Source organism: Camellia sinensis, chromosome 1 (assembly GCF_055761805.1).
Source record: "Camellia sinensis isolate YWXY chromosome 1, ASM5576180v1, whole genome shotgun sequence".
In the NCBI taxonomy this organism is placed as follows: Eukaryota; Viridiplantae; Streptophyta; class Magnoliopsida; order Ericales; family Theaceae; genus Camellia; species Camellia sinensis.
Genome location: NC_138961.1, coordinates 24,932,087 through 24,945,331, shown reverse-complemented (window position 1 = coordinate 24,945,331; position 13,245 = coordinate 24,932,087). Strand labels below are relative to the sequence as shown.

At 31.1% G+C, this 13,245-nt stretch overlaps 1 long non-coding RNA gene across 1 annotated transcript in view; it reads right to left on the bottom strand.

Annotated features, from left to right (window-relative positions):
* Positions 1-13,245, bottom strand: part of LOC145792781 (uncharacterized) — a 120,292-nt gene that overhangs the window by 38,301 nt on the left and 68,746 nt on the right. The gene's annotated exons all lie outside the window — the stretch shown is intronic.

The window sequence follows — 13,245 nt, the reverse complement described above, 5'->3', positions numbered from 1 at the left end:
ATAGCAGCAGAGGAAACTGACACAAACTCCACTTGAAAACAGATTTTGTCCAATGAATTCTTTAAAACATATGTTTGTTTTGAGAGAAGTGGGTGACTTAACAGGATCATACATTTGTTTAATCAAGTTTGTACTCTAAGGAAGCTTGTACTGTCAATATGTAAGTCTGGATTTTCACATTGTGAAGTCATGGTGAATTGGTTGCAATTTGGTCTTCGGCTAACATCAATGAAAGGATAAAATTAACCAAATCTGATTGTTCCCAGGTAAAGTATGTAGGAAAGTCCAAAGGCACAATGTTTCTGGAACTTGCTAACATTTGTCAGTATAATGCTTTCAAGTTGAATTTAGCACCTTTTTTTTTTTTATTACTTGCACCTTTTTTTATTACTTTCAAGTTCAAAATTTCTCTGAATCCAGATAAATGTGCTAACAGTGTTGAATATAATATTTCCTACAAACCAGATTAATTGTGTGCTGACAGTGTTGAATTTCTCTGGATTTGGCAATTTTCTCTGGATTTGGCAATTTTCTCTGGGTTAGAGTGAGATTTTCTCTGAGTTTGAGTGAATTTCTCTGGGTTTGGGGGAGATTTTCTCTGGATTTGAGTTCTAGAATTTTCCTTCACTGCAATAAGGGCTTTGCTCTCAATTTCTAAAGGATTAGTTTTAAAGGATTTCCATGGTACTGGTCTAGTTATGTTGTTGGTCAGTGATTCAAGAAAAGAGTCCTCCCAGGAATTTCTCTGGGTTGATCCAGAGAATTTCTCTGGTTTCAACCTAGAGAAAATTCAGTTCAACACCAACCTCAACACCACGCGCAAGCATGGCAGCAAGCTTCTGATCAATTCTCTCTCTCTCTGCAGTGTCGGATTTGAAAAATATATACATATGCATGGACCAGCTTGAGCAAGGATTGGTATCTCTACCAGTTTCTTCTCCTAATGAAGTTCCATCTTTAATGGAGGAAGGTTTTTCAGCTCTTCCACCTGAAGTCTTCGATGTTGGGAATCTAGGGTGTGAGATACCTGGTCTGGATTCGGCTGTTCACAGTAAATGAAGTTCCATCTTCAATGGGAATTCTTCTGATAATAGAAAGTATGTATATAATATTGTATTGTTGCCTTTCTTCTTCACCTTTGAGAAGCAAGGAAGTGAGTTGAGGTAGGGGAATTCTTATGTTTAAAAAAAAAAAAGGGCAGAGAAATTTACAGTGGGAAGTTTAGGAAAGTTCAGAGTCCAGAGAATTTCTCTGGACCAATTTTCTCTGACTTGAATTTTCTCTGGATCAATTTTCTCTGGACCAATTTTCTCTGGATTGATGTTGAGGGACCTTAGACATCATGAAAATATTTGATGTCCTTTCTACTATAAAATCATAATATCAGGGACCTTAAAAAAAATACCCCAAAAACTAATTATAAATTAATTAAAGAAAAAATATTTTTAACTTTTGTGTTTATATAATGATTTTTTAATTTACCAAAAATCGTAGTGGGACAGTGTCGTGAGATAGTGAGACATGGAAATAAGGATTCAACAGTATTACAATTATAATAATTGTTTCAAAACTAATTGTTTCAGAGAATAATATCATAATCTAACACATGCTATTCTCTTCTCAAAGGTTATATATTCCCTCATGTAAAATGAAGTTTTTTCTTTAACATATCGATGAAAATAAAAATAACAAAATTTTAAAAGGTTAAATAAATAACCAAACAACAAATTATAAATAACAAAAAAATAAAATTGTTGAATAATATCATAATCTAACACATGTTATTCTCTTCTCAAAGGTTATACATCCCCGCATGTAGAATGAAGTTTTTTCTTTAACATATCGATGAAAATAAAAATATATTTTTTTAAAGGGTTAAATAAATAACCAAACAACAAATTATAAATAACAAAAAATAAAATTGTTAAAAATCCGTTATGACTAAAAAAAAATTATCGATCTTCTTATAAATGTAATTTGAAAAACTAGATCTATATCAAATCAAGTAAGATTTCCTCCCCTTCTCTATCACTCCAAAATAATCAATGTCTAATCAAATAAAAGGGCACGGAATCTTTATCTTCATTAGTACTTAAAACAAAAAGCAGTATGTAATAATTATTATACAAAATTAAAAGGGGATATTATAAGAATCTTGATTCCCTCATGTAAAATGGAATTCTTACTCAGGCCAAGTTTGGGTACTTTTAAAAAAATTAAAAAGTCAAAAAGTTAACAATATTCATCAAAAGTCAATAATTACGGCTGCACAACTCCCAATTCAAATTTTTCCCTACAAATCAATTTTTACAATTTTTTATTACACATTTTTTAATAAAAAGTCAAAAAGTTAACCCAAACATACATATTTTCAACCTCAATTTTTTAGTCCAAAAAGACAAAAAATACACTTTTTTAGTCTTCCCAAACTTGGCCTAAACATCACTTGCATCTATGTCCATACACTCATCAATGTCGAATTAATCAACAGACAAGACTCAAATTCTTGGGAACATACCATGTTTGGTTTGAATTTTAGAATTTGTTTTTACAATTTTTTTCTAAAAATTTAAATATTAATTTGGTGAAAAAAATAAAAAATTTAAAAATACTTATCATTTTTGTACAGTTTTTTTTTTGAATGATATAAATAATTTTTTAAAATTCAGCAATATCTTTTCAATATTTATTTTTATCAAATTAGTTATTAGTTTTATTTTTTAAAAATTCAAAAAATAGTTTCAAAAAAATCAAACCATCCATATATTTTACTTGATTATATATATAGCATCACCAGAAAAGAAGAAGAAAAAACTCGAGCATTGTTTTCTCATGGGTTTGTGAGCCGGCAGATTGATATCATTTTTGTTTTTATTTTCTACTTTTTGGAATGCATAACACACTTGATTGGTGAATTGTTTCAAAAAATTATTTTAGTAATTTTTTTTTTTTGTTTTGAAAACCATCCATTTTGTAAAGAATCGTGAAAATGTTTTAACAACTGTTTTCACACACACATACCACAAAAAAAAAAAAAAAAAAAAAAAAAGAAAAAAAAGAAAAGAAAAAAGAACAACGATGAATGTTTATAAAATTTTCATTATTTTTATTTCTAACAACATGAAAAACAAAAACAAAAATAGGAAAGATGGCACCATTAACCACCCAACACATAGATTCATCACTAGAACACCGCCATCAGAAATTAAAAGAAATAGAAAAATATGAATGAAATATATCTATATTTATATATTATATAGAGAAAACAACAACTACTAACCATAATTACCCAAATCAACCAAGAAAAAACATTTGGTTGAAGGACAAAACATGAAAAAAAAAACAGACAAAAAAAGAAAAAAGAAAAAAAGAATATAAATCAACTAATCATACAAAGAAGATTGTGATACGTATAATATGTGGGTCAGGATTCTGAATTTCCCTCTGAAGTATAGGAGCTTAGAGGAGGGGTTGTTGAGGCTGAGCTTCCACTTCCACTTCCACCACCACCACCGCCACCGCCACCGCCACCGCCACCGCCTCTTTTTCTTCCTAGTCCGACAACCGATGCCACCTTCCTTGCCATGACACCAAACATCTTGGCTTTGATCTTCCCTCTCCTTGGAGGCACTTCAACAATTTTTCTATCTGCCATCTTGGTATCTTCAATTTCCCTTGGTTGTGTAGCAAAAGTTAAGCAAAAACAGAGTGAGAAACAGAGTTGGAAGGAAATTTAACTCTGCTTCTTTAGAAAATGAAGGTGAAAGAAAGTTTTTTTTGGTTTGTTGTAATGACTATGAAAGTGCAACTTGGAGATGACATATATACTGTTAGAGAAGAATAAAACCAAGTCAAAATGATTCACACAAAGTGTGAACATGACTTAAAAGAAACCAATATTTTCAAATGTTGATTGGTGATCAAGTATCAAAACACCATCTTGTACAGCTGTTTTTCTCTTATTTATTTTAAATTTATTATTAGACTAGTATTAGTAGAGCACAAAATAACAGTGACTTCAAAGGCTAACTATCTAACGCTTTGCAACTATAAGTCAAAAGCATTAATGACTGATTAGGACACTTCACAGTGTCAAGAATAAATACTACAATCCTTTACAAAAGTAAGAATTTTGCTAGGAAAAGAAGAGCAATATAAAGCCTCAAGGTTGTTTCTGTTTGGCGATTGAAGGGGCTAAATATGGAATGGGTCGGATTCAAATTTTGGGTCAGTTTAATCTTCTAAATTTAAATTCAAGTGAGTCAGATGAACATGTGGGCAAGCTAACTAAGCCCAACTCCATTGCCAACAATCTCCTCAAGTTCTCAAGCACTTGGACCTTACTCGCAGCGGAAAGGCCAGTCCAGCTATAACACGGGGCAGGGCCGAGCCGCAGGACTTAATCGATGGGCCGAACTGATGGGTTGAACCCATCATCAGAACTAAAGTGGGCAGAGTCCATACAAAGATATTCGAATGAACCGGCCCATCTCTACAATAGTCTCACAAAGGGCCGAACCGAGGCACAATGGTACCGAACTGAGGGAATCTCTCAGAGAAACGTGGAAGCTGTGAGTATATGCATGTGCAAGTTACCACCTCAGCTAGTCCCTTACACCTAGAATCACGGAAACAGTTAAACCAGAGAAATGTGATTTGTTATCAGCATGACTACAATGAGTATATGCACCCCTTGACAACTACCAGATGGTCCCCACTTTGGGCAATGCTAAAAGGAAACTTGGCCGCACCAGAGTTCCATGAAACCATATTGGGCAACAAGTAAGGAGTTCTATATAAATTACACTGACTTTACATTGAAGGTAACTAATCTAAGCAAAACCCTACTTACTGAAACTCAGCTCTCTGCACTTAGGGAACACTTTACTTCTTCTTCGATTACTCATTCCCACACCAAGGGGGTTATCCGGCCAACCCTGGCCGGGCAGCTCTTACCTTGCTCCTTGCTGCAGGGCCTCAATCCCTGGATAGTTCAATCAAATGCGGAGCTCCGATCCACACTCATCTAGTGCGGTATTTGGTACGCACAGGGATTAAGTTATGAGACTGGACTACGTATTTTGATTTATTTTTAGTCTCGTTATTTGAATATAAAAATGAAATTTTGAATTGACAGTTTCACCATGCATGATATGGGGGATTATTGAGTTTCATAGAGGGATGAGATATCAAATGAAATATTTTTTTTTTTTAGATTGGATCAAATGAAAAATTAAAGGGAGTGGATTAGAGGGTTAAAAGATCAAAATATTCTCCAACTATGGTTATTACGCTACGTAATCCATATCTAATATTTTTGAGCAAACATGAGATAGAATAAGATTATACTAAACCTCCTTCTAATCAATTTTTAATTTTTTTTATAAATTGAGATAGAAGAAATAATTCCAAGAAACTAATCTCATACAATCTAGTTTAGAAATAGTGTCAAGACTTTTGGTAAGTCAACCCTTTACCAAGCTTGTTAATGGAACACTATATCAATTATACATGTTTCTGGAAGAAGAGGTAATTAAAGTCAACAACCACAATATACAAAAAGTCAAACCCACTAGCTTTCCTCGTGATTTCTTGGTTCATGCATGTACAAGAATGGACTCCTTTTCATGCAAAAGTTCAAACTCAATTTTCCAATCCAAACAAGTTTGAAAAATGTTTGGAAGAAACATTGATATGAAAACTCTTAAGATTTGTAAAAGCTAATCTCACATCCATTTCTATTGATATATGTTATTCAAAAGATACATAAATAATTACTTAATTAAGAATAGTGTAATAAAACACATAGACATAAATAGTGATGGTAAAATTTAAAGTGAAAAAAATGAAGTATAATAACTTAATTGAAGTTCATAGTCAAACTTTGAAATATCACGTGACTTAAAATTCTTATTTTTTTTTGTAATTAATGTATTTTTGATTGTACGATGTGATGAAAATTTCAGGACATGACAATTTTAATTGTGTTAAGAGTGTATTAAATAATACAACAAATTTTGAATATTGAGCATCTTGTCCAATCTTTACTTACCTTGTAGAGTTTAGTTGAGGGGCATCGACCACACATTGGTTTATTTAAATTTTTTTTTTTTTTTTTGGGTACATTAAAGGATTTCATATAAAGTCTACTACATAACAGGGAGGAGGAAATGTGTGTTGTGAGTTAAAATAAACCCCCAACCTGACATGAGAGCCCTAGCCATTGGGCTCATGGGCTAGCTCAACTACATTTTGACTTGGATGAGGTTCTTTTAAAAACATAAGAAGGGCCTCACTTCCACTTTTATTACATTGGGATCACAACTTGATTATTCCAAGTTTTGCAAATTTCAACATTAAATTTAGTCCAATTATAACATAAAACCTTCATGCATTGAACAATTGCACTAAGGAATTAATCATCCAACCCCCCCCCCCCCCCCCCCCCCCAAAAAAAAAAAAAAAAAAAAAAAACATGGGAGCTATTAAGGAAAACTGATAAATATAGGCAAATCTGAATCCTTGTTTAAAAGAAACTAAGCACTTACAAAGAAACACGTTAGTGATTTTATAATTAAATGCCTTTAATAATTTATAATCTCTTTTCACTTAAATATAAAAACTTATTGTAAATAAACCTTAATTTTAAGTCAAAGAAACTTGGAGCAGGAGTGGTTGTTGTGCATCCCGTACAACAATTGTGCAACTGATGGGCCTTATTTAAGGATCCATTTCGATGATCCAAACTGTTCACCTTTTAGGATACATTGGATAGAAACACTTAAAAAATCAATTTGATCAGACATTGATAGCATTTTTATCAAATTGCATTTATATATAGTTTTATATTTCAAATTATATGTGCCATTTATTTTTTTTAAATACAAATACAATTCGATAAAAGGGCTATTGATGTCCGTTCAACTTAATTTTTTATAGGTAAATTTTACTCAACATATTTTAAAATATGAACAATTTAAATTATTAAAATGAGACTAAAAATAAGACCCATCAGCCACCACCCCGATTTCGAGAAACTTGGCTTATCTTTAAATGTTGAATCTGTCCACGTGAAAGTGGTTTTTATTTTCATTCTCATCAAAAAAAAATTGTCTTAAAGTTTTCAATCTTAAAAATGGAAAATGCATGAGACTCCTAGTGGAGGTGTTGGGAGTCTCTTCTCATTGGCCCAAAAAATTATTATTATTATTTTTTAATTTTCAGCCAATGGTAAACCCCCGTGTGGCATTGGGGGTCACTAGGGATCCCAACAGAGCCCCTTAAAAATTTACTACTTAAATATTTCAATACTATAAAATGGTTATAGAAAATTTTGAGTTTGATCAAATAGACACTCATTTTATTTTTTTCTTCGACAAACATCAAATTACCATAATTAAGGAGGAGATTACATATGGAATTTTCAAACTGTTCTGTATGGGATTACATAGTAGGGAAATTCTACAACAATGCTAGAGGGTCACAATTTTTGTGGTCACAATGGCTCAAAATTGTCAAAACGACGTCGTTTTGGGTACAAAACATGCCAAAACGACGTCGTTTTGACAGTTTTGAGCCATTGTGGCCACAAAAATTGTGGCCCTTAAACATTTTCCGAAATTCTATTAGTCCGCAAACTTTTTTTTCCGCATAAATTATTAATTTTACGGCAACGACAGTAAACATTTATGGAAGATTGACCAATAAATTTCATATTTTGAACTTGTAATTAATATAATTTTATATTTCTTTGTGTGATCAATTTAGTTTTTTTGAATGTGTAATGATTCATTTACTCGCCATATTAGAGTGTTACATTTGGAAAAAATATACTAAGAAATTTTTTAGTATTACATCATACCCGCTATGTTGGAGTGTCACATTTAGAAAAAATACATTAAATTTTTAAATTGTTTTTAGAATGTCACATCATACCCGCCAAGTTGGAGTGTCCCATGTCATATTTGGAAAAAGTACACTAATTTTTTTTTAGAGTGTCACATCATACTCGCCACGTTGTTATATTTAGAAAATGTACACTAAGGAGCTTTTATTTTTTTTAGAGTGTTATATCATACCTGCCACGTTGTCACATTTGAGCAAAGTACACTAAGGAGTTTTTGTGACATATCTGCCACATTGTCACATATGAAAAAAGTACACTAAAGAGTTTTTAGTTTTTTTTTTAGTCACCTCATACCCGTCATGTTGTCACATTTAAAAAAAAATACACTATGGAGTTTTTAGATTCTTTTTTAAGTCACCTCATGCATGTCACGTTGTCACATTTGAAAAAAATACACTAAGGCGTTTTTGGTTTTTTTGAAGTAGAAGTTTTGGAGTGTCACGTCATATCCGTCACATTGTCACATTTGGAAAAAGTACACTAAGGAGTTTTTAATTTTTTTTGGAGTGTCACATCGTTGGAGTGTCACATTAATACCTGTCATATTGGAGTATTACATTATATCTGTCACATTAATAAAAATATATAGTTATCCACCAAAATACTATTAAAATAAAACATAAGATTACACGGAAAGAAACTCTCTACTAATAGGATTTAATAGATCAAGAAAAAAAACTTGGGACTAATTGGAGTGCTTGTTTGTGATATATGATTTATTGATAAATATCCCAACATTTAGGTAACGTTTACGTTTTTTGTTTATGTTTACAAAAATTTTATAAACTGATTTTGGTTTATTTTTAGAAAAATTTGATTTGAACAAAATGTTTGAAATTTTTTTAAAACATAAACTAAAAAATATATTCGTTCAGACCTAAAATATTTATATTTATTTTTTTATTATTTATGACAATAGGATCATACACGTTATAATTGAAAAAAAAAATTAATTGGAAAAACAATAAATGAAAAAAAAAATTATTTGAAAAGAAAAATAAATTGAAAAAAAATATTTGAAAACAAATAATTTAAAAAAAATTATTTGAAAAAACAATTAGTTGAAAAAAAATTTATTAGTCAAATTTTTAAATTTCTGTTTAAAAACTAACGTAAACTCATTTTTTGAGTTTATGTTTTTTCTTCAAATTTATAAACTGAGGCAACCATTTATAAATCAAAAAAATTATCAAACAAGTTTTTATGACAGTATTTTAAAATTTTGTAAATATAAACTGAAAACGAAATGGTACTAAAATAGTTAACTGAGAAATTATATCCAAGTAAGTTTTATTCTTAAAAAAAAAAAAAAGGGTATCAATGTTAATCCTATGGTTTGATTTTGATGAGATCTAAAATATTATAAGATAAATTGTAATTTTTTAATATACATATTTTTACAATCATTTGACACAAAATATGAAAATGAATTTTATCATACGTTGTACCAATTTAAAATTTAATTAAATTTATTGTGCACCCTTTGAATATTTTAATTTAATATAAAAATAATAAAAATAATAATTCAAATTCTTTCCATATCTTTTCCTGTTCACTTCCTTCATTTGATTGATTTGAAGTGTTCATTAGCAAGAATGATGCAAGTTCAAAAGGCTAATAAATTCAAATAGAAGAAAAATAGAAGGAAAGAGGAGCCTACCTAGAATTCCTTTGTAATGGTAGTTTTTTCTATGGCTATAAAAGAAGTGTTGTGGAGAAAAAGAACAGATATGGAAGTGGTGAAAATTTTGAGTGATATTCAAGAGTTTTGTGCTTTTTTATTGAGTTATTATTTCTTTTGAGAGAAAGTGTATTGAGAATTTGAGCTTTTATTGTAAAATGATTTTCAATCCCTTCATTTTCCCTGTAAAAGAGAGTTATATTTTTGTGATTGATTTTTTTTAGATAAAATCACTTTGGTTAGGTGTGACTAGCACCGGATTCACAACTAGTTGGTTGGAGTAATCAAGATTGATCAATTGCCTGTAAAGCTAGGAGTGTGATCTCTATTTGATGAATAGTGAAGAAATCTCAAAAAGGATATTGCGGAGTGGACGCAGACTTGGTTTGAACCGAACCACTATAAATTATGTATTTGCTCTCTCTTTCATTTCCTTCGCATAATTTATTTTTATTAGTCTCATTTATATTGCTTTATATTTATTTCTCATTTGGATTAAATTTTAATTTATTACTCATCTTTATTGCTCCATATTGTCATTTGTTTATTATTTGGGTTAATTTTTTTTTTTTAATTTAGCAATTCATTTAGAAACTCAATTCATCTCCCTCATGGGTTGCTTTCTGCGTAACAATTGGTATCAGAGCAAGTGCTCTAGTATTTTCTGACTTAATAGTCTTAAGAGTTGATCAACGACAACTATTATAGAAGCACAAATTATTGACGGTCACTCACCTTCTAAGCTTCCATATTTTTCTGGAATTAATGATAGTTATTGAAAAAATATAATGATGATATATATTCAAGGCACAGACTATACGGTACGGAAAATTATTAAAAATAGTCCAAATATTCATTTCAAAATTGTAGATACAAAAAAAATCCCTAAAACAGAACATAAATGAGATTAAAATGATATTAAGAGTATTCAAGCAAATGCTAAAGCTAAACATATATTATATTATGCACTTGATCCTAATGAATTTAATAAAATTTCTACATGTGACACTGCTAAAGACATTTGGGATAAATTAAAAGTCACGCATGAAGGCACAAATCAAGTTAAAGAGTTACGTATTAGTATGATTGATCGTAATTATGAATTATTCAAAATGAAATTTGGTGAATCTATTTCTGAAATGTTTACCAAATTTACTAATATTACAAATTCTTTGAAAAATCTTGGTAAAGTATATACTAATAGTGAAATGGTAAGAAAAATTCTCAGGTGCTTACCAAAGAATTGGGAACCGAAAATGACGGCAATCCAAGAAGCCAAAGATTTCAACACACTCGGTTTAGATGAACTTCTTGGGTCATTAATGACTTTGCATGAAGATCGGCGATGATGACAGTGACAAGAAGAAGAAAGGAATTGCATTCAAAATATCAACTCAAGAAAAAGATGAACATGACAACAACTCAAGTGATGAGGATGATGACATTGCCATGGTCACTAAAAAATTTAAAATTTTATTGAAAAGAGATAAACAATTTTTAAAAAGATTTCACACAAAATACTCAATAAATATGAAGAAAAGAAAGATTAAATAATCTGTTATGAGTGTAAGAAACCAGGTTACATTAAATATGACAATCCAAACCTAAAGAAGATGAAGGAAAAGAAGAAGAGCAAAAGAAGAGTTATGGCAGCATGGGGAGAAAATGACTACAGTAGCTCAGATAGCGAATCAAACGATTCGAAAGTGACAAATCTTTATTTTATGGGGATTGAAGATGATGAAGTAATTGAAAACTCACTTTCCTATGAAGAATTGCTAAATTTCATGAAGATTTTCAAAAGATAATTTCAAAAAGTTATGTTATTAAAAAATCAAATGCTTTGTTTGTTAATGAAAATGAAAGTTTGAAAAAGAAAAATGATTCTTTAAAAAATTCTTTAAATGATTTGAAAATTGAAAATAATTTTTTAAAAGAAAATATAAAAGATTTAAATAAAATAATTTTTGAATTCACACAGGGAAAAGGAAATTTAAATCAATTACTTAGAAATCAAAGATGTGTTTTCAACAAAGTGGGTATCGGATACAAACCTCACAAGAAACAAATTGTCACGATCCAAACCTGCCCCTATAGGTTTAGCATCATGACTGTCTAGTAATCGTAACCGAAGGCCTCTTAAACGGATACATAATATTAGGAGCTAGCGGAAGCAAAATACAAACATACATCGTCCATTGAGCTGTGCAGACTTACATGAGACAAAAAATATTTAAACTTTTTATATACATTTATTATCACATCAGTCCTGCGTCATCACATATATAGAGGAGACAAAACAGACTTAGCCCAATATACAGAATAACCAAAAACTTAACTTTAATCACATAGCCTTGGCACTTGACATATTTGGAACCTCCACGGGAGGCACATAGGTTGGATGATAAGACAGAATCCAGGCAGAAGCTCCAGGCCTGGTGACACGCCTGATCACTTACATACATATATGAAAACATGAGTGATAGCCCAGTGAATAATAACAACGTAAAGAGGTTATGAATGATATCCTTACTATAATCCAAATCGATCAATTATAGCAGTACATGGAAAGTCAGAATCATGACATAGTTGATCTATATTTCATAAAGAAAACATAGCAGTCATACGTGGTACATCCAATAGCAGAATAGTACATACTGTCATGAAGACCGAACAGTCAGAATTGATGGCACTACAAGAATCTGCACTTTTAGCGACCACTTTCTGCGACCAATATAAAAATTGGTAGCTAAAAGTTACCTTTTGGAGACCAAATATTAATTAGTTGCGAATGATCATTATTTTTGGCGACCAAATATGAGTTGGTCACAGAAGGTCATATTTTGGCGACCAAAAAATGAGTTGGTCGCAGAAAGTGGTATGCTTTTGGCGACCAACTACAAATTTGGTCGCGGAAGGTCATATTTTAGTGACCAAAAAATAAGTTGGTCGCGGAAGATCAAAAATAAGTTGGTTGTGGAATTGACGACCAAAATTTTAGTTCCCAAAAACTTTTTTCCCAGACCAAAAATATTTTAGTTGCTGTATATTGAGTTTTGGCTACTAAAACAATTTAGTCGCCGAATCGAAAATACAATTTTTTTTTTCTTTGGCGACCAAAAATTTGGTCGCCAAAAACTTATTTTCAAAAACCAAAAAAAAATTAGTCGTCAAATTAGTACTTTTAGCGACTAATATTCTAGTCATCGTTGATTGAGATTTGACGACTAAAAAAGTTTGTCGGCGAAGGTACCTTTTCTGCGATTGATCTAGTCTTTTGGTCACCAAAAGTTTGGGAGGAAAATTTGAAACGTGGAGGCGGGAATTGAAATTTTTTGTGACAAAAAAATTTGGTCGCCGATTGTAAAACGACGTTGTTTTGCACGAGGAAAACAAAAAAAAATTTAAAAAAAGCCCTGTCTATCTCGTAAGCTCCATCGTAGGTGTAAAAACTCCAGTCTATCTCTCGCAAGCTTCTCTCTCGCAAGCTCCATCATAGGTCTTCGCTCTGTCCATCTCGAGCTCCATTGCAGATCAGTTTGAGATCTACAAGCTTCAGTAGATATATATCTCAGGCTTCTTTGCTTCACCAACACTCCAATCTATCTCTCTCTCTAAATCTATATCTAGAGAAAGAAAATGCATAGCAGAGAGAGAG